This window comes from Pongo pygmaeus, chromosome 9, assembly GCF_028885625.2.
Source record: "Pongo pygmaeus isolate AG05252 chromosome 9, NHGRI_mPonPyg2-v2.0_pri, whole genome shotgun sequence".
Classification (NCBI taxonomy): Eukaryota; Metazoa; Chordata; class Mammalia; order Primates; family Hominidae; genus Pongo; species Pongo pygmaeus.
Genome location: NC_072382.2, coordinates 56530881 through 56556002, shown reverse-complemented (window position 1 = coordinate 56556002; position 25122 = coordinate 56530881). Strand labels below are relative to the sequence as shown.

General features: G+C 43.3%; 1 protein-coding gene and 1 non-coding gene across 2 annotated transcripts in view; one reads left to right on the top strand and one right to left on the bottom strand.

Moving 5' to 3' along the window:
- The window catches only part of NAV2 (neuron navigator 2), a 779302-nt gene that overhangs the window by 233080 nt on the left and 521100 nt on the right, over positions 1-25122 (top strand). The window lies entirely within an intron of this gene.
- On the bottom strand, positions 16150-16283 carry LOC129009147 (small nucleolar RNA SNORA1). The gene has a single exon (XR_008492683.1). It is a non-coding gene; the product is annotated as a small nucleolar RNA SNORA1 (small nucleolar RNA).

Here is a 25122-nt window from a genome sequence, read left to right as displayed (position 1 = left end):
GTGCTCAGATTCTACCCCCCTGTACAAGTACCTCCTCAGACATCCCTGGGGAAATTCACCTTTTCTTCCCCATTCTTCTAGTTTCTCTTTGCACATAAGCCCTTTAAGTCATTGGTCATCATCTATATTGTGTTGGGGAGACTGAGTTCCAACTAAAGTGGGAGCTCCTGATGGCCAGGGATCCATGTCATTCATCTCTGCAGCTACAGGGCCTAGCATGAGCTTTGGCATCTCATTCACTCAGTCATTCATTCAGCAAATGTGTATTGAAGGTCACTGTACCAGGCACTATGAGAGGTAAGGGAATCACAGCTGTGGATAAGGTGTGTTCCCTAGTTTTAAGTTGTTCCTAGCAAAGAGGCCATTGTAACACAGAGGGCTGAGCAGATTACGGTGTGGACTCTAATAGATGCCCAGTTGAGCCTGGGTGGTTCAGGATGGCTTTTTTAAGTCATACAGAGTGAGGAATCTGAGGCTCAAAGGAGTGAAATGACTGGCTCAAGATCTCACATCTAGTGTGTGGCAGAGAAAGTGCTCAAATCCAGGCCTAAGTGCCCTTTGCATACAGCCATTTGTGGAATGGGTCCTCCTCTGTCTACACTCCCCATTCTAAGCTAGCATACTCCTTTCTGATCCTCAGCCTCAAAATAAACAGGTAAGGGATCAGACCCACTTGGCCAGAGACTGGGCAGCCTTGCCACATTCTGATGCAAAAACCTGTTTTCAAGCTACTTCAAATTTTGATGGTTCTTGAAGTCATAGAGAGGCTTTCAGCCGAATCCAAGGCAAGTGAACAGATTTCCCATCTGCAGGGTATTTTGAAACAGCTCGCTTCTTACTCATGTTTTATTTGTTTGTTTTTCTATTACAAAAATAATGCATACTAATTGTAGAGAATTTGGGGAGAAATACAAATCACCCATAATTCCACCACCCAGAAATAACCATTGTTACTATTTTGGTATATTGAGATAGTTATTTGGGGATATTACTTAGAAATTGCTATAATATATAATTGCCGTTTATTAATTTATGCAAATACATGAATATGATTAACTTGTATATATTTAGCTTGTTGTAAAACTTACACATTCCAGTGCCTGGAAATTTCAAAGATCTTCTGCTCCCAAAGAGAGCTCTTAAACCTAACTCTGTACGGTCCTTTTCATGTGAATAACATATATCTGTTTCCCTCCCTGTCTTCTCTACCAGTCTGTGGGCTTCAGAAGGGAACCCTGCGCCTTTCTCATCATTCCCTCTTCAGTACACAGTGCATAGCAGACACACAGCATTGGATGGAATGGATGTGTCTGTGGCCTGGGAAGGTGTCCTGGGGTCCTTCCATTTGGCTGTCTTAGGCTGAGTGGTGCTGGTTACATATTTCTAAGGACAGCTCCCCCTTCTCTACTGTGTTCACTAAGGAATTAAAGTATCTTACAGCAGGAATTTGTCTTTTGCTTCAAGGAATCCCCGGGTTCCAGGAAGTGCCTCGCACAATGAAAGCCCTCAATCCATGTTCGTAAAAGCCTGAATGACCTGAATAATGCCACTGTTTGGTAAATAGTGTGCATGGATTATCACCACAGCCCTATGTCGTGGGTCTAACCACATCTTTATTTATCACATGAGGAAACTGAGGCTCAGAGAGGTTAAGCAGCTTGTCCAATGTCAGTGTGTTGCTAACTGGTGAAAGCCGAATGTGTGGTCAGCCTCCATCAGCGTTCTATTTGTTTCCTTCATGGGGCTGCTTTTCAGATACCTGTCCTCAGATACCCACCTGGCGAAAGAACCTGTTGGCTCGTGCCCCTTCACTTTTCTAAGGCTGGGTGAAATACCACAAGGGTGTGGCCACTGACAGGGAAGATCTGCCACGTGGGCGCAGCCATCTATGTGAGCCACCTGGCCTCTGGGCCCTGACCCGGCTCCTCCTGGGCCCCCTAGATGAGCAGTGTAGCCACTTCTCCCTCTGTGTCCTTCACCACCTATCTTTTTCACAGCCCTGTTTCCCCTCTTGTCAGCAGATCTCTCAACAAAATGTTTTCCATCACTGCTGCCTATTTTTAGCCCTTTTATCGGAGTTATTTCCTTTGGTAAATAGCTTCCTGGCATGGGGTGAGCAGCCTAACTCGGGCGCCAGCAAGCACTGTGTGGATGGGGGTGTGGGTTGGGTAGGCATCTGGGGTGAGAGGGAAGAATTGAGGAGCCATGGACCAGGCCCCACTATTGGGGGCTGCTTTCTGTTCCAATGGTGGCAGCAGCAGCAGTTGCAAGATGCTCATTCATTCCATTTCAATTCGTTAAAACCATTCTTTGAGAAGGCAGCATGTGCACAGGCCTCGGAAGCAGACAATCAGCGACAGGCACCCAAAATAGACTCAAAATCAGCAGCATTTTGTTTTGCTCAAGGCTTTTCATGCCTGCAAGGGGAGGAAAGAAAGGATCCAGAGCATTTTCTGCTTCCAAACACACATCTATTTTACAATAAGACAAATGACTCGTATTCCTGCTATTAAATCCAGCAGCATCCCCTCCCCACCACCCCTTCTCTGAAGCCCTCGCCAGCATTTCCTTTTGTGGCTGTAAGAGAAGCAAATAGCAGTTCACGCATCTCCAGTGCAGAGTGCCTCTGCCTCCTCCGGCTCTGCCTGCGAGCTGGGCTTTTACAAGCTGAGATTTTCATAAATTAACGCTGCACGTGCTGCTGTAGCTGCTGTAACGGCTTTCCAGAAGGTGCTGTGAGCCAGGCCCTGCTGGAGAGAAATAAGCCAGTGATTTGCTAGTAGAAGGCTCTTGGCCCCAATCAGAGGTTAAGCCAGGCAGTTGCAGATGTCCTGGGCTGCTCTCTGAGTGCAGCCTGATGTCATTAAGCCTCTAGAAGGGACATCGACTTGGGAGATTCGCTGGTGACCAAGGAGGCCACACATGCAGGGGGTGAGTCCCAGTGGGAGAATGGGATGCCTGGACTCCAGTCCTGGCCCTGCCCTGTGGTGACATTGTGACATTGTCCAGCCACCATCCCCTGGAGGTCAGTTCCTCCTAGTATACACTCTGAGTACAGTAACACCTCCCATTTGTAGTACTTACAAAATGGGAATTTAACACTTATTTGTGCAATATGTTGACCGTCTAGGTCACGGGTCTGCATACTTAGGCTCGTGTGCCAAATCTGGCCATAGCATTGATTATACATTATCTATGGTTGTTTTTTGCACTACAGGGCAGGGTTGAGTAGTTGTCATGCAGAGCGGATGGCCCTAAAGCCTAACATATCTACCCTCTGGCTCTCGACAGGAAAGGTTTGCTACCTTTGGTCTAAGTGGTGAGTCCCAGGAGAGCAGAAACCCCTCTGAGAGGTTTAGGGACATGTTCACACACTCAAGATTACTCAGCTAGTAAGTGGCCTAAATGTAAATGTGTGTGTGTGTGTAAGTTTCAACATCCAGGACTATCAGGGAAGTGATCAGTGCAATGTGTACAAGTAGAGCCAGAATTTGACAAAAAAAGAAATCCCTCCCAAGAATAAAAGCTATATGATGTGTACGTAGGTGGGTAAGCTCAGTGCCTGACTTAATGTTTCTAAGCAAGGAGTCCATTCAGGCAGACTCTCCACCACTTCTGAGCTGTGTGGCCTTGGGAAAGTTTTTAACCTCTCTAAGCCTCAGTTGTCTCAATTGTCAAATGGATATAATAAGACTTATTTTGCAGGACTATTATGAGAATTCAGCATGATAATTTAAGTAAATGCTTAACATGGTTCCTGGCAAATATTAAGGATTCTCTCCCAGGCCTGGTTCCCTTCATTGGTTCCCACTGCTAATGACAAGCTCTTCTTTGGTCTTTGTCTATCTGCCCTTCATAACACAGCTCAAGTAGCTGGACAGAGAGGGAGAAAGGGCCCTGACAGTCATGGGTGGCAACTGATTATAGAGGTTGAAGTGTTTTAGAATCACTAGACCTAAGTTCAAATCTTGACCCTGTAACTCACTGAGCCAGATCATCTTGAGTATGTTGATTTACCTTTCCAAGTCTTGCTTTTCTCCTCTGGAAGATAGAAAGGAAATAGGAACTTCGTTGTAAGGCAATAAGAAAGAGTAAATGCAATGATATGTGTTAGGTATTTAGAACAGAACCTGGAATTCAGTAAGTGTAAATAGTAAGCACCCAATAAATGTTAGTTGTTATTCCCCTCCTACATGACCTGGTCTAGGTAGATTCTAGCTTTTCTGGAATTCTCATGGGAATGATTGGCTTTGAGCATCTCTAGGCCCCTCTTGGACCCCCCCTTGGAGACAGGAGGCTCTGAGAAGGCCTCTGTCCTGTCTCACTTAAGTGGAAAGTACTATAAAACCCATAGGCCCAGCACATTAAACCAGCCCAACTATGATCCTGGCATGGGGACAAAACAATGTCTTTGAAAATATGTGTTTTCCTAGATAAAACCTCTAATTGGACAATTGTATCTTTTGGCCTTATGCAGACTTTATGACTTTGAAAGCTCTTAAACGGAAAGCTCTATGAATGGGATATATTTATTTCTGTGGCACTCTGACTGGTGCTGTTGACCCGACCGGGGGGTGGGGCTTCCAGGACTTGCTAATTTCTCTTTGCCAGGTGGTTGTTACTGTGCCTGTACCCTCGGAGAGCCACAGCCAGTTGTCACTGAAACCCAGATGAAGGGCTTCTGGCTGTCTAAAAGATTGTCCTGTACCCAGATTGATTTCCCAGGAAAAGAACATGGTGCTTGGGAATTTCTCTGGGAAGTATCACATTTTTCTTTTTTCTTTTTTTGTGAAGAAGACATTTAGTTTTTGCAGTTATGGAGGCTGAGAAGTCCAAGATCAAGGGGCCCCATTGGGTAGGGACTCTATGAAAAGTCCAAAGGTAGCTCAAGGCATTACATGGTGAGGGGCTGAGTGTGCTTGCTCAGGTCTCTCTTCCTCTTCTTGCAAAGCACCAGTCCCACTCCCATGATAACCCATTAATCCATGAATCTCTCAATACTGCCACATTGGGGGTTAAATTTCAACGTGAGTTTTGGAGGGAATGAATATTCAAACCATAGCAGCTACCATTTATTGAGTGTTTATTGTGTACCAGGCACTATCTTAGGCAATTTGATTTATTTTCTTGTCAGTCAGCATTTCAGTTGTTTCCACTTTTTTGCTATTACGGGGAGTACTGCATAGACCTTCTTGAACATTGTCTTCATGGGCACGTGAACAAGATTTTCTTTTGGGAATACACTCAGGAGTAAAACTGCTGAGTAGAAGGTATATGAATGTTCAACTTTACTAGCAATGCAAAATTATTTTCCAAAGTGACTGTCATAATTTATCCTCCCGCCAGAATGTGTAAGCCTACTCATAGGATACTCATCCCATCCTACATTTGGTTCTTATTTTTCGTAAGCTAATAGATACAAAATAGCATTTTGGCTTGATGTGTATTTCTCTGATTACTAACAAGGTGGATAATCTCTTTTTATATTAATTGGCCACATGTGTCTCCTTTTCTGTGAGATGTCTGTTCATGTCTTTTACCCAGTTTCCTAATGAATTGTTTGCTTTATCTTGTCGATTTGTAGGAGTTCCTTATATTTTGTATCCTAATCTGTAGGTTGTTATATAATTGCAAATATCTTCTTCCTGCATGTGACTTGGTTTTTTTACTTTCTTTAAAGTATTCTTAGCATAAGTTCTTGGTTTTAATGGCATTGACTTATCAATCTCCTCTTTAACAATTAGCACTCATTGTATCTTGTTTAACAAATTTCTGCCAATCTCCTTTAATTTCTTTTGGAAGTTTAAATATAAAGTATTTTTTTATTATTATACTTTAAGTTTTAGGGTACATGTGCACAACGTGCAGGTTTGTTACATATGTATACATGTGCCATGTTGGTGTGCTGCACCCGTTAACTCGTCATTTAACATTAGATACATCTCCTAATGCTATCCCTCCCCGCTCCCCCACCCCACAACAGGCCCCAGTGTGTGATGTTCCCCTTCCTGTGTCCATGTGTCTCATTGTTCAATTCCCACCTATGAGTGAGAACATGCGGTGTTTGGTTTTTTGTTCTTGCAATAGTTTGCTGAGAATGATGGTTTCCAGCTTCATCCATGTCCCTACAAAGGACATGAACTCATCCTTTTTTATGGCTGCATAGTATTCAATGGTGTATATGTGCCACCTTTTTTTTTTCTTTATAGCTTTATCTTGATTTCCCAGTTTTATTTACTGTTTTCTTTTTTTTCTAGTTTTTTAAATTTTTATTTCATTTTTTTACTATTATTATACTTTAAGTTCTAGGGTACATGTGCACAATGTGCAGGTTTGTTACATATGTATACATGTGCCATGTTGGTGTGCTGCAACCATTAACTCGTCATTTACCATTAGGTATATCTCCTAATGCTATCTCTCCCCCCTCCCCCCACCCCACAACAGTCCCCGGAGTGTGATGTTCCCCTTCCTGTGTCCACGTGTTCTCATTGTTCAATTCCCACCTATAAGTGAGAACATGCGGTGTTTGGTTTTTTGTCCTTGTGATAGTTTGCTGAGAATGATGGTTTCCAGTTTCATCCATGTCCCTACAAAGGACATGAACTCTTCATTTTTTATGGCTGCATAGTATTCCATGGTGTATATGTGCCACATTTTCTTAAGCCAGTCTATCGTTGTTGGACATTTCGGTTGGTTCCAAGTCTTTGCTATTGTGAATAGTGCTGCAATAAACATACATGTGCATGTGTCTTTATAGCAGCATGATTTATAATCCTTTGGGTATATACCCAGTAATGGGATTGCTGGGTCAAATGGTATTTCTAGTTCTAGATCCCCGAGGAATCACCACACTGACTTCCACAATGGTTGAACTAGTTTACAGTCCCACCAACAGTGTAAGAGTGTTCCTATTTCTCCACATCCTCTCCAGCACCTGTTTTTTCCTGACTTTTTAATGATCGCCATTCTAACTGGTGTGAGATCGTATCTCATTGTGGTTTTGATTTGCATTTCTCTGATGGCCAGTGATGATAAGCATTTTTTCATGTGTTTTTTGGCTGCATAAATGTCTTCTTTTGAGAAGTGTCTGTTCATATCCTTTGCCCAGTTTTTGATGGGGTTGTTTGTTGTTTTCTTGTAAATTTGTTGGAGTTCCTTGTAGATTCTGGATATTAGCCCTTTGTCAGATGAGTAGATTGCAAAAATTTTCTCCCATTCTGTATGTTGCCTGTTCACTCTGATGGTAGTTTCTTTTGCTGTGCAGAAGCTCTTTAGTTTAATTAGATCTCATTTGTCAATTTTGGCTTTTGTTGCCATTGCTTTTGGTGTTTTAGACATGAAGTCCTTGCCCATGCCTATGTCCTGAATGGTACTGCCTAGGTTTTCTTCTAGGGTTTTTATGGTTTTAGGTCTAATATTTAAGTCTTTAATCCATCTTGAATTAATTTTTGTATAAGGTGTAAGGAAGGGATCCAGTTTCAGCTTTCTACATATGGCTAGCCAGTTTTCCCAGCACCATTTATTAAATAGGGAATCTTTTTGCCATTTCTTGTTTTTTTCAGGTTTGTCAAAGATCAGATAGTTGTAGATACGTGGCATTATTTTTGAGGGCTCTGTTCTGTTCCATTGGTCTATATCTCTGTTTCGGTACCAGTACCATGCTGTTTTGGTTACTGTAGCATTGTAGTATAGTTTGAAGTCAGGTAGCATGATGCCTCCAGCTTTGTTCTTTTGGCTTAGGATTGACTTGGCAATGCGGGCTCTTTTTTGGTTCCATATAAACTTTAAAGTAGTTTTTTCCAATTCTGTGAAGAAAGTCATTGGTAGCTTGATGGCGATGGCATTGAATCTATAAATTACCTTGGGAAGTATGGCCATTTTCATGATATTGATTCTTCCTACCCATGAGCATGGAATGTTCTTCCATTTGTTTGTATCCTCTTTTATTTCATTGAGCAGTGGTTTGTAGTTCTCCTTGAAGAGGTCCTTCATGTCCCTTGTAAGTTAGACTCCTAGGTATTTTGTTCTCTTTGAAGCAATCGTGAATAGGATTTCACTCATGATTTGGCTCTCTGTTTGTCTGTTATTGGTGTATAAGAAAGATTGTGATTTTTGCACATTGATTTTGTATCCTGAGACTTTGCTGAAGTTGCCTATCAGCTTAAGGAGATTTTGGGCTGAGACAATGGGGTTTTCTAAATATACAATCATGTCATCTCCAAAGAGGGACAATATACTTCCTCTTTTCCTAATTGAATACCCTTTATTTCCTTCTCCTGCCTGATTGCCTTGGCCAGAACTTCCAACACTATGTTGAATAGGAGTGGTGAGAGAGGGTATCCCTGTCTTGTGCCAGTTTTCAAAGGGAATGCTTCCAGTTTTTGCCCATTCAGTATGATATTGACTGTGGGTTTGTCATAGATAGCTCTTATTATTTTGAGATACGTCCCATCAATACCTAATTTATTGAGAGTTTTTAGAATGAAGCGTTGTTGAATTTTGTTGAAGGTCTTTTCCGCATCTATTGAGATAATCACGTGGTTTTTGTCTTTGGTTCTGTTTATATGCTGGATTACGTTTACTGATTTGTATATGTTGAACCAGCCTTGCATCCCAGGGTTGAAGCCCACTTGATCATGGTGGATAAGCTTTTTGATGTGCTGCTGGATTTGGTTTGCCAGTATTTTACTGAGGATTTTTGCATCGATGTTCATCAGGGATATTGGTCTAAAATTCTCTTTTTTTTGTTGTGTCTCTGCCAGACTTTGGTATCAGGATGATGCTGGCCTCATAAAATGAGTTAGGGAGGATTCCCTCTTTTTCTATTGATTGGAATAGTTTCAGAAGGAATGGTACCAGCTCCTCCTTATACCACTGGTAGAATTCGGCTGTGAATCCATCTGGTCCTGGACTTTTTTCGGTTGGTAAGCTAATAATTATTGCCTCAATTTCAGAGCCTGTTATTGGTCTATTCAGAGATTCAACTTCTTCCTGGTTTAGTCTTGGGAGGGTGTATGTGTCGAGGAATTTATCCATTTCTTCCAGATTTTCTAGTTTATTTGCATAGAGGTGTTTATAGTATTCTCTGATGGTAGTTTGTATTTCTGTGGGATCAGTGGTGATATTCCCTTTATCATTTTTTATTTCATCTATTTGATTCTTCTCTCTTTTCTTCTTTATTTGTCTTGCTAGCGGTCTATCAATTTTGTTGATCTTTGCAAAAAACCAGCTCCTGGATTCATTGATTTTTTGAAGGGTTTTTTATGTCTCCATTTCCTTCAGTTCTGCTTTGATGTTAGTTATTTCTTGCCTTCTGCTAGCTTTTGAATGTGTTTGCTCTTGCTTCTCTAGTTCTTTTCATTGTGATGTTAGGTTGTCAATTTTAGATCTTTCCTGCTTTCTCTTGTGGGCATTTAGTGCTATAAATTTCCCTCTAAACACTGCTTTGAATGTGTCCCAGAGATTCTGGTATGATTTGTCTTTGTTCTCATTGGTTTCAAAGAACATCTTTATTTCTGCCTTCATTTTATTATTTACCCAGTAGTCGTTCAGGAGCAGGTTGTTCAGTTTCCATGTAGTTGAGTGGTTTTGAGTGAGTTTCTTAATCCTGAGTTCTAGTTTGATTGCCCTGTGGTGTGACAGACAGTTTGTTATAATCTCTGTTCTTTTACATTTGCTGAGGAGTGCTTTACTTCCAACTATGTGGTCAATTTTGGAATAGGTGTGGTGTGGTGCTGAAAAGAATGTATATTGTGTTGATTTGGGGTGGAGAGTTCTGTAGATGTCTATTAGGTCCGCTTGGTGCAGAGCTGAGTTCAATTCCTGAATATCCTTTTTAACTTTCTGTCTCGTTGATCTGTCTAATGTTGACAGTGGGGTGTTAAAGTCTCCCATTATTATTGTGTGGGAGTCTAAGTCTCTTTGTAGGTCTCTAAGGACTTGCTTTATGAACCTGGGTGCTCCTGTATTGGGTGCATATATATTTAGGATAGTTACCTCTTCTTGTTGAATTCATCCCTTTACCATTATGTAATGGCCTTCTTTGTCTCTTTTGATCTTTGTTGGTTTAAAGTCTGTTTTATCAGAGACTAGGATTGCAACCCCTGCCTTTTTTTGTTTTCCGTTTGCTTGGTAGATCTTCCTCCATCCCTTTATTTTGAGCCTATGTGTGTCTCTGCACATGAGATGGGTTTCCTGAATACAGCACACTGATGGGTCTTGACTCTTTATCCAATTTGCCAGTCTGTGTCTTTTAATGGGAACATTTAGCCCATTTACATTTAAGGTTAATATTGTTATGTGTGAATTTGATCCTGTCATTATGATGTTAGCTGGTTATTTTGCTGATTAGTTGATGCAGTTTCTTCCCAGCCTCGACGGTCTTTACAATTTGGCATGTTTTTGCAGTGGCTGGTACCGGTTGTTCCTTTCCATGTTTAGTGCTTCCTTCAGGAGCTCTTTTAGGGCAGACCTGGTGGTGACAAAATCTCTCAGCATTTGCTTGTCTGTAAAGTATTTTATTTCTCCTTCACTTATGAAGCTTAGTTTGGCTGGGTATGAAATTCTGGGTTGAAAACTCTTTTCTTTAAGAATGTTGAATATTGGCCCCCACTTTCTTCTGGCTTGTGGAGTTTCTGCCAAGAGATCAGCTGTTAGTCTGATGGCCTTCCCTTTGTGAGTAACCCGACCTTTCTCTCTGGCTGCCTTTAACATTTTTTCCTTTATTTTGACTTTGGTGAATCTGACAATTATGTGTCTTGGAGTTGCTCTTCTCGAGGAGTGTCTTTGTGGTGTTCTCTGTATTTCCTGAATTTGAATGTTGGCCTGCCTTGCTAGTTTGGGGAAGTTCTCCTGGATAATATCCTGCAGAGTGTTTTCCTACTTGGTTCCATTCTCCCCGTCACTTTCAGGTACACCAATCAGATGTAGATTTGGTGTTTTCACATAGTCCCATATTTCTTGGAGGCTTTATTTGTTTCTTTTTATTCTTTCTTCTCTGAACTTCTCTTCTCGCTTCATTTCATTCATTTGATCTTCCATCACTGATACCCTTTCTTCCAGTTGATCGAATCAGCTACTGAGGCTTGTGCATTCATCACGTAGTTCTCGTGCCATGGTTTTCAGCTCCATGAGGTCCTTTAAGGACTTTTCTGCATTGGTTATTCTAGTTAGCCATTTGTCTAATTTTTTTTTCAAGGTTTTTAACTTCTTTGCCATGGGTTTGAACTTCCTCCTTTAGCTCAGAGTAGTTTGATCGTCTGAAGCCTTCTTCTCTCAACTCATCAAAGTCATTCTCCATCCAGCTTTGTTCCATTGCTTGTGAGGAGCTGCATTCCTTTGTAGGGGGAGAGGCGCTCTGATTTTTAGAGTTTCCAGTTTTTCTGCTCTGTTTTTTCCCCATCTTTTTGGTTTTATCTACCTTTGGTGTTTGATGATGGTGACGTACAGATGGGGTTTTGGTGTGGATGTCCTTTCTGTTTGTTAGTTTTCCTTCTAACAGACAGGACCCTCAGCTGCAGGTCTGTTGGAGTTTGCCAGAGGTCCACTCCAGACCCTGTTTGCCTGGGTATCAGCAGCGGAGGTTGCAGAACAGCAGATATTGGTGAACAGCAAATGTTGCTGCCTGATCATTCCTCGGATGTTTTGTCTCAGAGGAGTACCCGTCCGTGTGAGGTGTCAGTCTGCCCCTACTGGGAGGTGCCTCCCAGTTAGGCTACTCGGGGTTCAGGGACCCATTTGAGAAGGCAGTCTGTCCGTTCTCAGATTTCAAACTCTGTGCTGGGAGAACCACTACTCTCTTAAAAGCTGTCAGACAGGAACATTTAAGTCTGCAGAGGTTTCTGCTGCCTTTGGTTTGGCTATGCCCTGCCCCCAGAGGTGGAGTCTACAGAGGCAGGCAGGACTCCTTGAGCTGAGGTTGGCTTCACCCAGTTCGAGCTTCCCAGCTGCTTTGTTTACCTACTCAAGCCTTGGCAATGTCAGGCACCCCTCCCCCAGCCTTGCTGCTGCCTTGCAGTTTGATCTCAGACTCCTGTGCTAGCAATGAGCAAGGCTCTGTGGGTGTAGGATCCTCTGAGCCAGGCGTGGGATATAATCTCCTGGTGTGCCGTTTGCTAAGACCATTGGAAAAACACAGTATTAGGGTGGGAGTGACCCGATTTTCCAGGTGCCATCTGTCACCCCTTTCTTTGACTAGGAAAGGGAATTCCCTGACCCCTTGCACTTCCCTGGTGAGGTGATGCCTTGCCCTGCTTCAGCTCACACTCGGTGAGCTGCACCCACTGTCCTGTACCCAGTGTCCGACACTCCCCAGTGAGATGAACCTGGTACCTCAGCTAGAAATGCAGAAATCACCCATTTTCTGCGTTGCTCATGCTGGGAGCTGTAGACTGGAGCTGTTCCTATTCGGCCACCTTGGCTCCTGGCTCCACATTTTTCTTTAAAAGATTGAAAGTTCATTTTATCAGGGCTTTTTAGTCCTCATAGAAAACTCTTATGGTCTGGGTTGAAAGTATCTGACTTCAAGGGTGAATTCATGGCTGATGAACATTTCCTTTGGGTACCCAATCCCAAGAACTCTTCTGAAAGTAAGCAATGGAGCTACAAAGACATTTCCAGACCAAAGTCACAATGAGACTGACTGCACACAGAAAATGTGTTAGGATAACACAAGCTTCTATAACAAGAAGGTACCGCAATGTATAAAGGCACAAACACAATAGAAATTTAGTTCTCATCCACATTTTAGTCCAAGGCTAACATTTCTAGTCAGTGGATAGCTCTTCTCCACCCAATGATTCAGGAATCCAGTCTTGTTCCATTTTAAGATTCCACTGTACTAAGAAAGAGAGAATATAGATTATGGAGGCCAATTAGCTCCGGTAAGAGAAATGTGACAAAATTGAGGCCATAAAAAATTAAATGTGATATACAAGTAGAGTGCCATTGGGTCTAGTACCTGGTTAACCATGAGGGCTGTCACTATCTTCGTCTGCAAATCTCTTGCCCTTAGATCAGTGTCTAGCATTTAATAGGTGCTCAGTAAATCTTTGTGAAAGAAATGAATGAATGATTATCCCATCAGTTCTATTCCTTTCTTCCCTGACTTGGATCATCTGACAGAAAAGCCAAATTCCTGGTCAACTACTTAAAGCCACTTCAAAGGTACATCTGTTGAGCCCAGAGTCCACTGGTTAGTCAAATGTTCCTCCTCCTACTCCCACAAAATCCTGAATTAGTTACTTATCCATTTTACAAATTGCTTTTATTAAAGAGAAATTTAAAATTATATAAATTTGGGAGTATCCAAAACAATCTGGTGTATGGGTGTTTTACCCAAGGATCTCTGATTAGAGGTTCCCTTAGAGGGCATCTAGGCCCACAGCTGCAAAAATGACCCAGCTCATGAGCCAACCCACTTGACAGTGGCTTCCTGGAGATGAATTCTGAGGGCAAGCATGCTGTGATTAATTAGTAATGTCTGCCATAAGCAGAAAAAAGGAAAATGATAAACAAAGTCCTGTGTAACCTGCTAGACCCTATCAAGTCTAAGATCCTCATATGTATAGAGCTGAGGTTCAAAGAGAAGAAGTGGTACACAGCTACCATTGGAGACATAGGTTGGAGGGCTTAGAAGGTTATTGGAGGCAGAATGAAAAGGGATAGAAAATGGTGGAAGGTCTGCTGGAAAATTCTCTTAGAAATAGAGAATTTAAGAGAGCTAACTGCTAGGAACAAGCCAACGATTGTAGCTATCTCTAAGAAAAAAGAAAGGAGTCAGAGCATGGGGTGTGATGGGGTTTGGAATCTTGCTGGGCTTGGTCAACCTCATTTGTGCCAGGTTAGGGGGGGAAAAAAAGCCTGCTGTCCTTGCCCATGTTTCTTTTCATATATCATAAGGTAGTTTCATGAACTCAGTGGGCGATAGGTAGATGGCTGGGGTTCTCCTAGGCCTCTGGGATGCCTCCCATGGAGATCTGGGCACAGAGGGCACTGTCCAGCCCCTGAGCACCACGACTCACCATACCTGGTGCTTCCTCTGTGCCTCCTCTGTGCTGGCTGCTGGGGGTCCAGAGACATTGAATCATGGCCGTCAACTCAGGTGAGCTCACAGTCTAGAGGGAGACAGAGAAGTCCTGTATTTCTTGGATCCTAAGATGATATGGTTACAAAACAGTTTATCAGTTTAATGACAGAATTTTAGGAAGACCAAAAAAACCAACAAAAAACCACCCAACCAACCAACCAAACAAACAAAAAAAACCTCCCAGCTTAACCAGAGGCAGATTGGAGGAGCTATCCTGACTTTACCAAAGGAAAAATGGGACCACCTGCATGATTTTTAATCAAGGAAATAAATTCAATCAGTGGTTACAATACAGAGTGATCTGTGCTGTGATGTGGAGAGTGCTGGGGAAGGTGTGGTTGAGTCTGCCTTGGAAGGGAGGTCAGGAAAGTCAGGGCCCTGGAAAAAGGACATTTGAGGAGGAGTATGCCAGGCTGACAAAGCAGGAAAGGGATTCCCAGCAGTGGGAATGGCATGGTCAAAGGAACAGGGCATATCCATATCCACAATAGCAAGAGCATGTGTAGGTGAGCCTGGATAGACAGTGTGCAAATGGTGAAGGGCCTCTACGTATCTAGAGCAGCAGGTGGGAAGTGAGGCTCCAGCCAAGAGAGAGCCACAGCCCCTTACAGAACGGGGGCCCAGAAGCCGATCAGCCATCACAGCTCCATCTCCTTCAGCTGCTCCCAGCGTGGGAGCACAGATGCTTGGTAACCAAGGGATGGTCTATTTAAAGCCATCTGTAAGTTGGTTCGAGAAGGCACACTGTAGGGTAGAGAAGGAGAGAGGGAAGGGGAATGTCAGGAGGAAGAAGCACGCAAGAGGGCTCAGGAGGCGGGATTCCAGCCTAGGCTCAGCCCTGAACTCACCGTGGGGCCTGGGGCAAGTTCCTGCCTCTCTCTGTGCCTCAACTTCCTCAGTCTTGTGTAGTGGTGAATTGTGTAGGCTCAGGAACCAGCTGTGTGGGTCCCAGGCTAGGCTTCCTCACTTGTGATCTGCGAGCATTGGTCAAATTACTTAACCACTGTGCCGATGTTTTCTCCTCTGTAAAACTGAGATAATAATAGTACCTAACTTTTAGAGCTACTGCGAGGATTAGATGAGGTAATGCATGTAAAGCATTTATAATGGTTCCTGGCACACACCAAACACTCAAAATCAGCTATTTTTAAAATTATGATATGATGATGGTGTTGGACTGGCTTAGTGGGTTTTAAACCTTAAACCTTGGAATCTTTCTCCTAACAGATTTGGAACTTGAGTGGGTGAAAAAGGTCACATTGAGCTCTTCTGGCTGGAAGGTGGAGACCCTGAGCCTTCCTTGCCACTTTAGCATCCCCCTTACCCAGGACTGCCTCCCAGCTCCCCGCACCCCAGGCACCTCTGCAGAACCTTTAAGCTCCAGGAAACCCAGATTAAAAGCAATTGTCCCAGAGGATCTCTGAGGTCCTTTTCAGTTGCTCCTTTTAATCCAATTCTTGCTTCAGAAGCTTGAGTTTATATCTGGAAAAGCTGTCTTTTACAGCTCAAAATCAATTTTCCAAAAGCATCAACTGAGCCAGGCCCTGGGGGCCAGTGTGGTAACGGCAAACCAAGGCAGATATAGAGAAATGAGGAAGGTATTTAGCAACAATCCTGACTGCAAAAGCTCACAAACAACCAAATACCACCATTATGGTTTTTTCTTTAAGTCAATACATTTTTACTTAAGGAATTTTACATGTTGTGATTCGTTCCACTGCCCATCAGGGTCATCTTAGTTCCTCCAAATCTTGAGTCAAGATTTATCTTCAAGATAGGACTTTCTAGAGATTCATGCTGAATCCACAGTCGTTCTGTCCATCTTAATTGGGTTTCTTTTATCTCCACTTCAATACAGACATACTGATGAAATACTTTAAATACTTCCTACCCAGAATCTTTAGGGTCTAGTCCTTCAAATAATTCACTTTAGGGCCCTAGCAGTTGAATTGTAGAAAGCATATTGCTATTTTGGCTAATGAGCAAAAATGCATTATTCTTTAATATTTTTCTAATGTTGAAGTTGTGTTGCATCCCATTTTCACTCGTGACCTTAGCAGAAATGTTACAGGTCTCATTGTCACCACTGCGATGTGTTTGCTGTGAATGGAAGCATAGCTTGTTTCTCAATGTACCCCATTAAAAATCTCTGGATGGCATGATCAACAGTGCCTATTCTCTTTGAGAATGGGGCATCACCTTCACAGTTCTTAGGATAAGCTATGCAGATGTGACTGCCTTCATTTGTCACAGTCCAGGATAGTTTCTCATTCTTTTTTGTCTAGATGGTCAGGCGCTGTGATTGCCCTGTGTGCAGTGTGCCATGGTTGTCTCTTCTCTACTTAGGAACTGTCTTATTTCCTCACCTCTAATCTGAGAATAGCAGATGACCAACAAATCAATATTGGATCAATCAAAGGGATCTGAATATGGGCACCTCTATGTGAACTGCTTCAAGCTGGATTCAATGATGTCCCAAACAGATGTAGATCCTGACCATGCGGATGTTATTGTCTAAGGGGAAAGATCAATTAGTGTAAGTGTGATAGCGATCAGGACTTGAAAGATAAAATTCCACGGTCCAGAACAACCATTGTGGGACCCTATAACCCACAAAAAGTAGGGGTTTGCCTTCAGGATCTGCTAGGGCTGAGCCTTGGGAGGACCCTGAGAAACTTCATCTTGAGGTCCTGAAATGGAAGATCTCTTTGCTTCCTGGGACCCCAAGACCCACAGCAGAGTTCTGCCTGGCTTTTCAGCATATACAGATGGCTGGCTGCTTGTTGTATACGCTGTCATAATTGCACATGCACTTTAGACATTGGCCATTCAGCTTCCAAGGCAGGCTATGGAGGCCACAATGAGCAAAAGCTAAGGATACAAGCCCAATCTACAGTTTAGTCCTGACCCCATCATACTTATTGATCTTCCCTCCCAGAATAACATCTGCATGGGCAGCATCCACATATGTTTGGATCATCATTGAATCTAGCTTGAAGCAGGCCACATAGAGGTGCCCATATTCATCCCTTTGATTGATTCAATATTGATTTGTTGCTCATTCAGCACCTATCTTCATTGACTATCCTCTGCTTGTCCTTCATCTGCATCTTCCTCTGGTCACATACCAGCTGCTTCAGCCACCTTGGGGTTGTCACTGTTGTTTAAGCACTCCCACTGCTTAATGATCAGGTTCTCTCTGCCTGGAATACCCTTTCCTGCATCACTGCCTTCTTCCACACCTACTAAGCTCCTACTCAATCCTCAAAACAATTCCAAATGCCACCTCTTCTAGGAAGCCTTCCTAGATCACCTCAGAATTTTTTATTCCTCCATTTCCTGTCCTCCCATAGAACTTATACAGTATGTGACATTCCATTTGAATTTGAATTATATTTTTGTCATTGCCCCCACTATGTTATAAAGCTTGATGTGGGCAAAGATTTTTATCTTACTGGTCTTCATAGTTGAATGTTTGGGGGAAATCCATGAACTTGGCCTTTTTAATTCCTAGGTCTCTCTAGGTATGCAAACTTAGACAAGTTATCTAATATGTCTGAGTTTCACTATTCCCACCTGTAAAATAGGGATTTTTAAAAACTTGTGATAACAAGTTTGTTGTTAGCATTAACTAAGATGACTTGTATGAAGTAACAGTGAAAATAAAATAATAGTAATGAGAGCTGATATTGACTAAGTGCTTATTTAGGCACTGCTCTAAACTTTTTACAAGTAGCTCATTTAAAACATTTTTAAAAATTTTGAAATAATGATAGATTTGCAGGAAGTTGCAAAGATGGTACTGAGAGATCCCATGTAAAGATAGAAGTGAGAGGTCCCTTTCACCTGGTTTTCTCCAATGTTTACACATTACATAATTATAGTACAGTTTCAGAACCAGGCAATTGACTGTGTGAGTATTGTTCTGTGTCTTTTTCTCACTTGTGTAAAATTGTGAGAATCTTACACAATCACCACCACAATCAAGATACAGAACTCTCCCATGTCCACAAAGATCTCCCTTGTGCAGCCCCTTCAGAGTCATACCCACCCCTCTCCCTTCCGCCACCCCCAGCCCCTGGCAACTAACTATTAGTATGTTTTCTGCAAAATGTTGTCATTTCAACAATGTTATCTAAGTGGAATGGCAAAGTATGTGACCTTTTAAGATTGGCTTTTTTTTTTCTCACTCAGCATAATGCCTTTCAGATCCATTCAGGTTGTCTGTCTATAGTTCATTCCTCTGTTCCTGGTGAGTTCTGTTCCATGGATATGCCACCAATATACCACTGATATACACCAATATACCACTGATACATGACTGACTGACAGACTATGGTTTAACCAGGAAAAGTATCTGGGTTATTTCCAGTTTTTGGCTTTGATGTATAAAGCAGCTATAAATATTTGTGTATAGATTTTTATTTCAAATATAAGTCTTCATCTCACAGGGATAATTGCTTGGGGGTGCCATTGTTGAGTTACATGGTTAGTATATGTTTAGTGTTTTAGGAAGGAAGTCAAATTCTTTCCGAGAGTGGCTGTACCATTTTACATTCCCACCAGCAATGTGTGAGTGATTCAGTGTCTCTACATCTTTGCTGGAATTTGGTGTTGCCACTGTTTTAATTTTATCTGTTCTAAAAGGTATGTAGTGACACCTTATCATGGTCTGACTTTCCATCTCCCCAATAGCTGGTGATGTTGAACATTTTTTCACTGCTTATTTGCCATCTGTATATTCTTTTCAGTAAAATGTCTCTACATGTCATTTACCCATCTTTTGGTTGGATTGTTTGTTTTTTAATGTGGAGTTTTGAGTATTCTTTATATATGCTAGATATGGGTCCTTTGCCAGCCATGGGATTTGCACAATTAGTTCAGTTAATCCTCACAACAGCTCATGAAGAAGATACTAGGATTATCCCAATTTAATAGATGAGGAAGTTGGGGCACTGAGGGGTTAGCACTGTGTGTGGCACACAGCAGGTTTCCAGGGAAACATCACAGTGAATTTCATGAAGATGGAGCTCAGACCAAAGGTACAGTAGCTTGAGGTACCTTGGTGGAATGGTGGGGCTGTTGGAGATAAGGAAGAGGAGCTGAAAGTGAAGGCCAGCAATGAGTAGAGGGAGTTCATACCAGGCCATCAGCCCATTTACCAGGTTGAGGAGTTGAGGCACAAGCACTGGAACAGATTTCTATCAGTCTGTGTCATTAAGTTTCTGTAAGTTTCACTAGTCTTTGAAAATTGTGTCTGTTTTCAACCGCATCCTGCCTTTCTCCTGTGCTGCAAAGTTTGATGGTAGCTGGCTGGTTTCTACTTCGGGGACTTTTTTTTTTTTTTTTTTTAAGAAGGGATTTCTCCTGTGTCTTCTCTATCCAGGGCACATAGAAGCAGGCTGCTGCTGCTGTCATGGAAAGCACAGTAACGAGTCAGGATACCAGTTGTCGGTCCCAGCATGGTAGTGAATAGTGCAGGAATTGAGTGCAAATAATTTCCCTGGGCTTTCCATCTCCATATCTGTAAAATGGGAGTGACAACAGTAGCTAGCTGGCAAAGTGATTGTATAGATTAAATAGAGAGGAGAGGTAGAGAACAGGGGCATTGGTAACACTCATGGGTTCAGAGTGGAACTCTTTCCTTTCTAGCTATGTAAACCCGAGCAGCGTGCTTAACTTTTCTAAACCTCAGTTTTCTTATCTAAAAAATGGGGACAATCACAGTTCCTACTTTATGGACTTGGTGTGAGTATTAAATGAGATATTGCACATAAAGCACTTGCAAAGATCCTCTCTCAAGATGAACATGATTAATAATAACTAACACCTATCAAGCACTTACTTTGTGTCAGAATCTGCTTAAGTTCATCAAAATTAAGATTAGACACCAAGACAAGGACTTAGGTGCAAGTTTATATGGGAGGGCATCCCAGGAAGCAAAGTGAGAGAACAGGGAAGTGAGATGGGGAGGAGTCGTTTTGGTGGGCAATGGGGGCTCAGTCCCACTGGGCACCCTCTTAGAGACTGAGAAACGCACCTCAAAATCTCCACTGCGGTGTTTATCCACCATCTTCCAGGCCTCATTGGTGGAGGGTCACTCCTGGGGCATTCATTCCACCACACCTTTGACCTGCCCTGTGCTTGGGCTAAGCGTATAACCATGACCAGGGAGCATCCTCAGGAGAAAGACTCAGGAAGGCATTGGCACATACAAGGAACTGAACTATCTGTATGGGGCTTTGAGGTTGGCTGAGGGGAAACTGATGAATGCTAGCAGTGTCTGCTACACCACTTTAAGCACTTTATAATATTAACTCAGTTACTTCATGCAACAACACTATGAAATGTTCTATTATTATCCCCATTTTATAGATGAGGAAACTGAGACACAGAGGGGTTTTACAACTTGATCAAGGTTCTCCAGTCAGTCTGATTTCAGAGCCTGCATTCTTTTTTTATTTTTATTTTTTGAGACAGGATCTCACTCTGTTGCCCAGGCTGGAGTGCAATGGCACGATCATGACTCACTGTAGCCTCAACCACCCAAGCTCAAGTGATTCTCCCACCTCAGAGCCTCCCGAGTAGCTGGGACCACAGACACACCACCATGAAGGCTAATTAAAAAAAAAAAAAATTTTTTTGTAGTGATGGGGTCTCACTATGTTGCCCAGGCTGGTCTCAAACATCTGGACTTAAGCAGTCCCCCTGCCTTGGTCTCCCAAAGTGCTGGGATTACAGGCATAAGCCACCATGCCTGGCCAGAGCCTCCATTCTTTCGAGAAGTTTTGACCATAATTCTCAGTAAAAAATGTATTTTATATCACAATTCTGCTCCCAAACACACTTACACTAAATAAATAAAAGATTCCTAAAACAATACTCATCTGTACCACGTGCAGTGCCCTCTGAAATTTTCTGTTTTTTTTTTTTAATTTTAATCACGTTATTTAAAAAATGGTATTAGTCACCCACTAAATTGTTTTCATAACCCAGTAATGGGCTGCAACCCATGGTTTTGGAAAAGACAGCGCTCTAAAATTCTATTTTATAGGACAATGTTAATGTCATAAGGCTGGCATGGGGAATGATATGGGGTAGGTGCCCAGGGAAGGTTGGTTTCCTTGTGTGCCCTTTTTGGCAAACCAGAGCCTATGAGCTGCTACCTTCTAGGCTTGCATACAGAGGCCTGGCTGGACCTAGCACATTTCTTAAATCCTAGACTTGCCCTAGTAGAATCTGCTCAGCCTCCTCCCTGGGGTTGGGCACCATCTTGGGCTGTGACCTTCAATTCACCGGCCCCCCAGAAGCCAGCTCCTCCTTGGGAGGTGATGTTATACCCTGTCCCCACAACGTTGTCATTTCCTTCCCCTGAGTCTCTCTGTGTGAGGATTGTTCCCCTAATCAGGATGGAGACGCAGTTCATTACAAGCTGGTGAGGCAACGGCTCTGTGCTCCAGGCCCGAGACAGGCTGTCTGGGAGCTTGGCCAGCCTCCCACTGCCCCGGACACCAGGGCAGTGGCCTCAGAGCAGAACCAGCTCGCTGGGTTTGTCTGCCCCCTTTCCCCAGGGACACAGGCAGACAGACACTGTTTGCTGAGACTTCCACAGCTTTCATTATTACAAAACCTCTGCCATGCTCAGACAATGAGTTTCAGCAAATGATAGCACTACTTCCGAGAGCATCTGTAGAGCACCTAGAATAACAACTGGACTTTATTGAGTGTTTACCATGAACCAAGCCCTGGTCTAAATGCTTCATCTGCAGGCTGTTCGTCTTTACAGCAAACCCAGTAGGTAGGTATAACTATCTCCACTCTACAGATGCAGAAACGGAGGCACAGAATGTTTTGGTAGCTAAACAAGCTCATCAGGAGGCTAGAAGGTGGCCACACCTAGCTGGCCCCACTGACTCCACCAACTGCCTCCCTTTGCTGTGTTGCATACAAGAATGTGACTCCAAGTTTTTCCTTCCTTCTGGATCCAACTCTGGCTTCACTCTGCTCAGCAGCCAGGTGAGTTTCCATAGGTGACTTTGTCTCTCTGAGCCAAGTTTCCTCATCTGTAAAACAGGGCCTAGTGGTACTTCCTTCCTCAGGCTGTTAGGAAGAGTAAATGAAATAATGTATATAAATGCATCTCCCAGAGCTCCTAACACATAAGAAGTTCTCAATACATCTATTTATGAAAGAGTCGATTCAGCTGTTTTCCTACTGACTTGACAGTACCCCACAGCCATTTCCCAGAGGCATGATGTCACCATCCAGAGGATAATAGCAGCCAATCTAGAAACCTCCGCATGTTCCTGGGCTTCTCATATTTATGTCTTGTCTTGCCCCACTGCCCCATCTTACTGACTTCCCTGGGGCAGAAATCTCCAATATGACTAATATCTCTTGGAGAGCTATGAAGAAGCCGTTTATTTCCTCCAACAACAGACCCTTCCACCCAGGATGAGGAGAATAGCCATGTGGTGGCTGAAGAGCCTGGTGCAGAAATTCTCATTAGCTGCAGTTTAATTACTGCCTGCCGTATAGGTTTTTAATAACAGTAAGTCCCAATTAGTTGCTTGTTACTTCAGAAATAACTACTGATAGTGGACCTTTGTCTCTGTTTTAATTCCAGCTTCATTCCCAAGCTGCGGAAGTCTAAACAAGTGGGCATTTTTAGCTGAAGGAGGTGGGGAGGATCGCAGATGCGTGAGGAATGTCTGCACAGAACTGCGAGATTCGCTGGGGTGCGTGTGTCTGTCTGAGATGAGTGGAGGAATGGCCGTGGCCATTTCTCACCTCTATAAAGAAAATCCTGGGACCCTGTCTTGAGCTAAGGACAGGGATGGGGCCCTGCTCTCAAGGGCAGGTGGGTCTGGGACATAGAATTCTCTGCACAGAGAGACCACGGGGGAGCTGGCCTCCAGTTATGACCCATGCCAATGGCATGCCCTTCCGCTGCCCTGGGGGGCCAGACCCCAGCCACTGACCAGCTCAGAGGCAGATGCCACCGCCCCTGACAGTGACAGACACAGCCAGATGGAAGAGCGGCTTTTGGGAGCGGGGAGAGGGGAGGGGGTGTGCCATCTCTTCTGCAAGGGCAGTGCCCCAGCCTCAGCCACACTTCTGATCTGCAGTCCAACAGACCTTTCTAGCATGCCAAAGAGAACCTGGGGGTGCCAGGGGGTCCTCAGAGCTCACACTGCACTTGTGGCACCCACAGCGAATAGCCATCCGTGAGCCGAGGAAACAGGTAAGACGGTCACCGTGCTTTGTTTGAAGTAAGGTAGTCTTCTAGCTTCAGGGAATTCTTTTTCAGTCTGACCTGCTTTTATGCTGCTTTGTCTTTTTAACTTTTATCCTATTGTACCTGGGAAGCTATTGTAGTGCTGATGAGTTATTGTATGCTGAAGTTATGTAGTGATCAGAGCTAACATGTGTTGGGCATGCCAGACCCTCTTCTAGGTGATGTATATGTATTTATTCATTTAACCTCACAGACAATGCTCTGACATTAATATAATTATTATTATCAGCCCTCATTTGCAGATGAGGAAATGGAAGCACACAGAAAGATTAAGGAATTTGCCCGAGGTCACCCAGCCCATATGTGGCAGAGCTAGGGAGATTCCCTCCCAGGGAGTTTGACTCCACCACGAAGCTTTTGACCAGTAGGTTATCCTGCCTCTTATGGGAAGGACTTGACCCATTAGAGAATGGGATGCTTCACAATGCAAATATCCCCTGTGATTTTTCTTTAGTTGGCTCTGCATAATACATTCTTTTATGGCCTGTGTGTGTGTGTGTTTGGTGATCCTTGTGTTGATTTTTGGTTCCAACTGTGTTCTCTGAAAGCTTCTCTCCATTTGAAATGTCTGGGTCCAGTCAAATGCCTCTGTTCTTAGTGTTTGTGCAGTCTCCATGATGGATGAAATGGCAGCGGCATTTCTGAGCCCAGCCTAGGACTGTGGCCCAGGCCACCCACGTTTGGAGGTGACAAAACCCTCTGTGCCATCATGCTGGCCAGCATTGGTCCCTTTCAATGTGTCTGGTCCTTCTTTCCTCATGCCCAACTTGTCAAGGGAAGATGTTGCGCTGCTGAGCCAGTAATTTGCTTTTTTTCTCACCGTGTTCTTTGGTTTCTTTCCCCCTGAGAATCCTTTCCAGTGGAATTGCAAACAGTTTGGCTGGAAAAACCTGCTGAAAATCCATCCTGTCTCATGTTTTCCTTCTTACCTCCTGTTCGTTTCATCCATCCGGCCAAACTGCAAGGTTGTCTTATTGTTAATAATCTGGGCTACTCTGTGTTTGGAGGTTCATTTGGAAAATTGTGTCCAGCAGGCAGAAATGCTCCACTTCATCTCAGACACAAAGGCGTTCTTTGAAGGTACAAAAGGTTTAGTATTAAATAAGTAAGCAAACAAGCCTGGCCTTTGAGGAGAGAAATGTGGAAGGGGTAGAGAGAAAAAGAAAACTGCCTCATCAAACTGTACCTCGGTTTATTTAGACAAGGGGAGCTTATTTGTGTTTATTTTATGCTCACGTCCTAAGGTTTCAAGGAATGCTTCTGTAATCTACTCCAGAGGCATCAGGGCTCTTGCCAGAATCCCTTGATGGCCAATCTTTTTGAAGTGTCAGGTGAAATGTGGGTGAAGGGACTATTCTGTTTGAGAAACAGCATGAGGGAGGGCTGATCCATTTTTCTAGTTACTGGGAACGTTTCCGTTCACTACGAGGGCTGATGCTCTTCTCCTGGCAGTATCTGCCCAGAAAAATCTCAAGCCTCAATGGGTATATCTCTTCCTTTTCTCTCTCTCCAAACTGAATTGCATCCATGTCTTAGTTTGGATCCTCCAACACAGACTGTGAAGTAAGTATTTCAGTGCAAGTAGTTTATTTGGGAAGCGATTCCAGGAAGCACTGTGAGGGAGTGGGGAGTGAGACAGCAAGGAGAAAGCCAATAAAAGGTGTGCTAATGGGTGGGTTACTATAATGGGCAGCTGGGCTCAATCCCACAGGGGCCCTCTGAAGGACTATGTTGG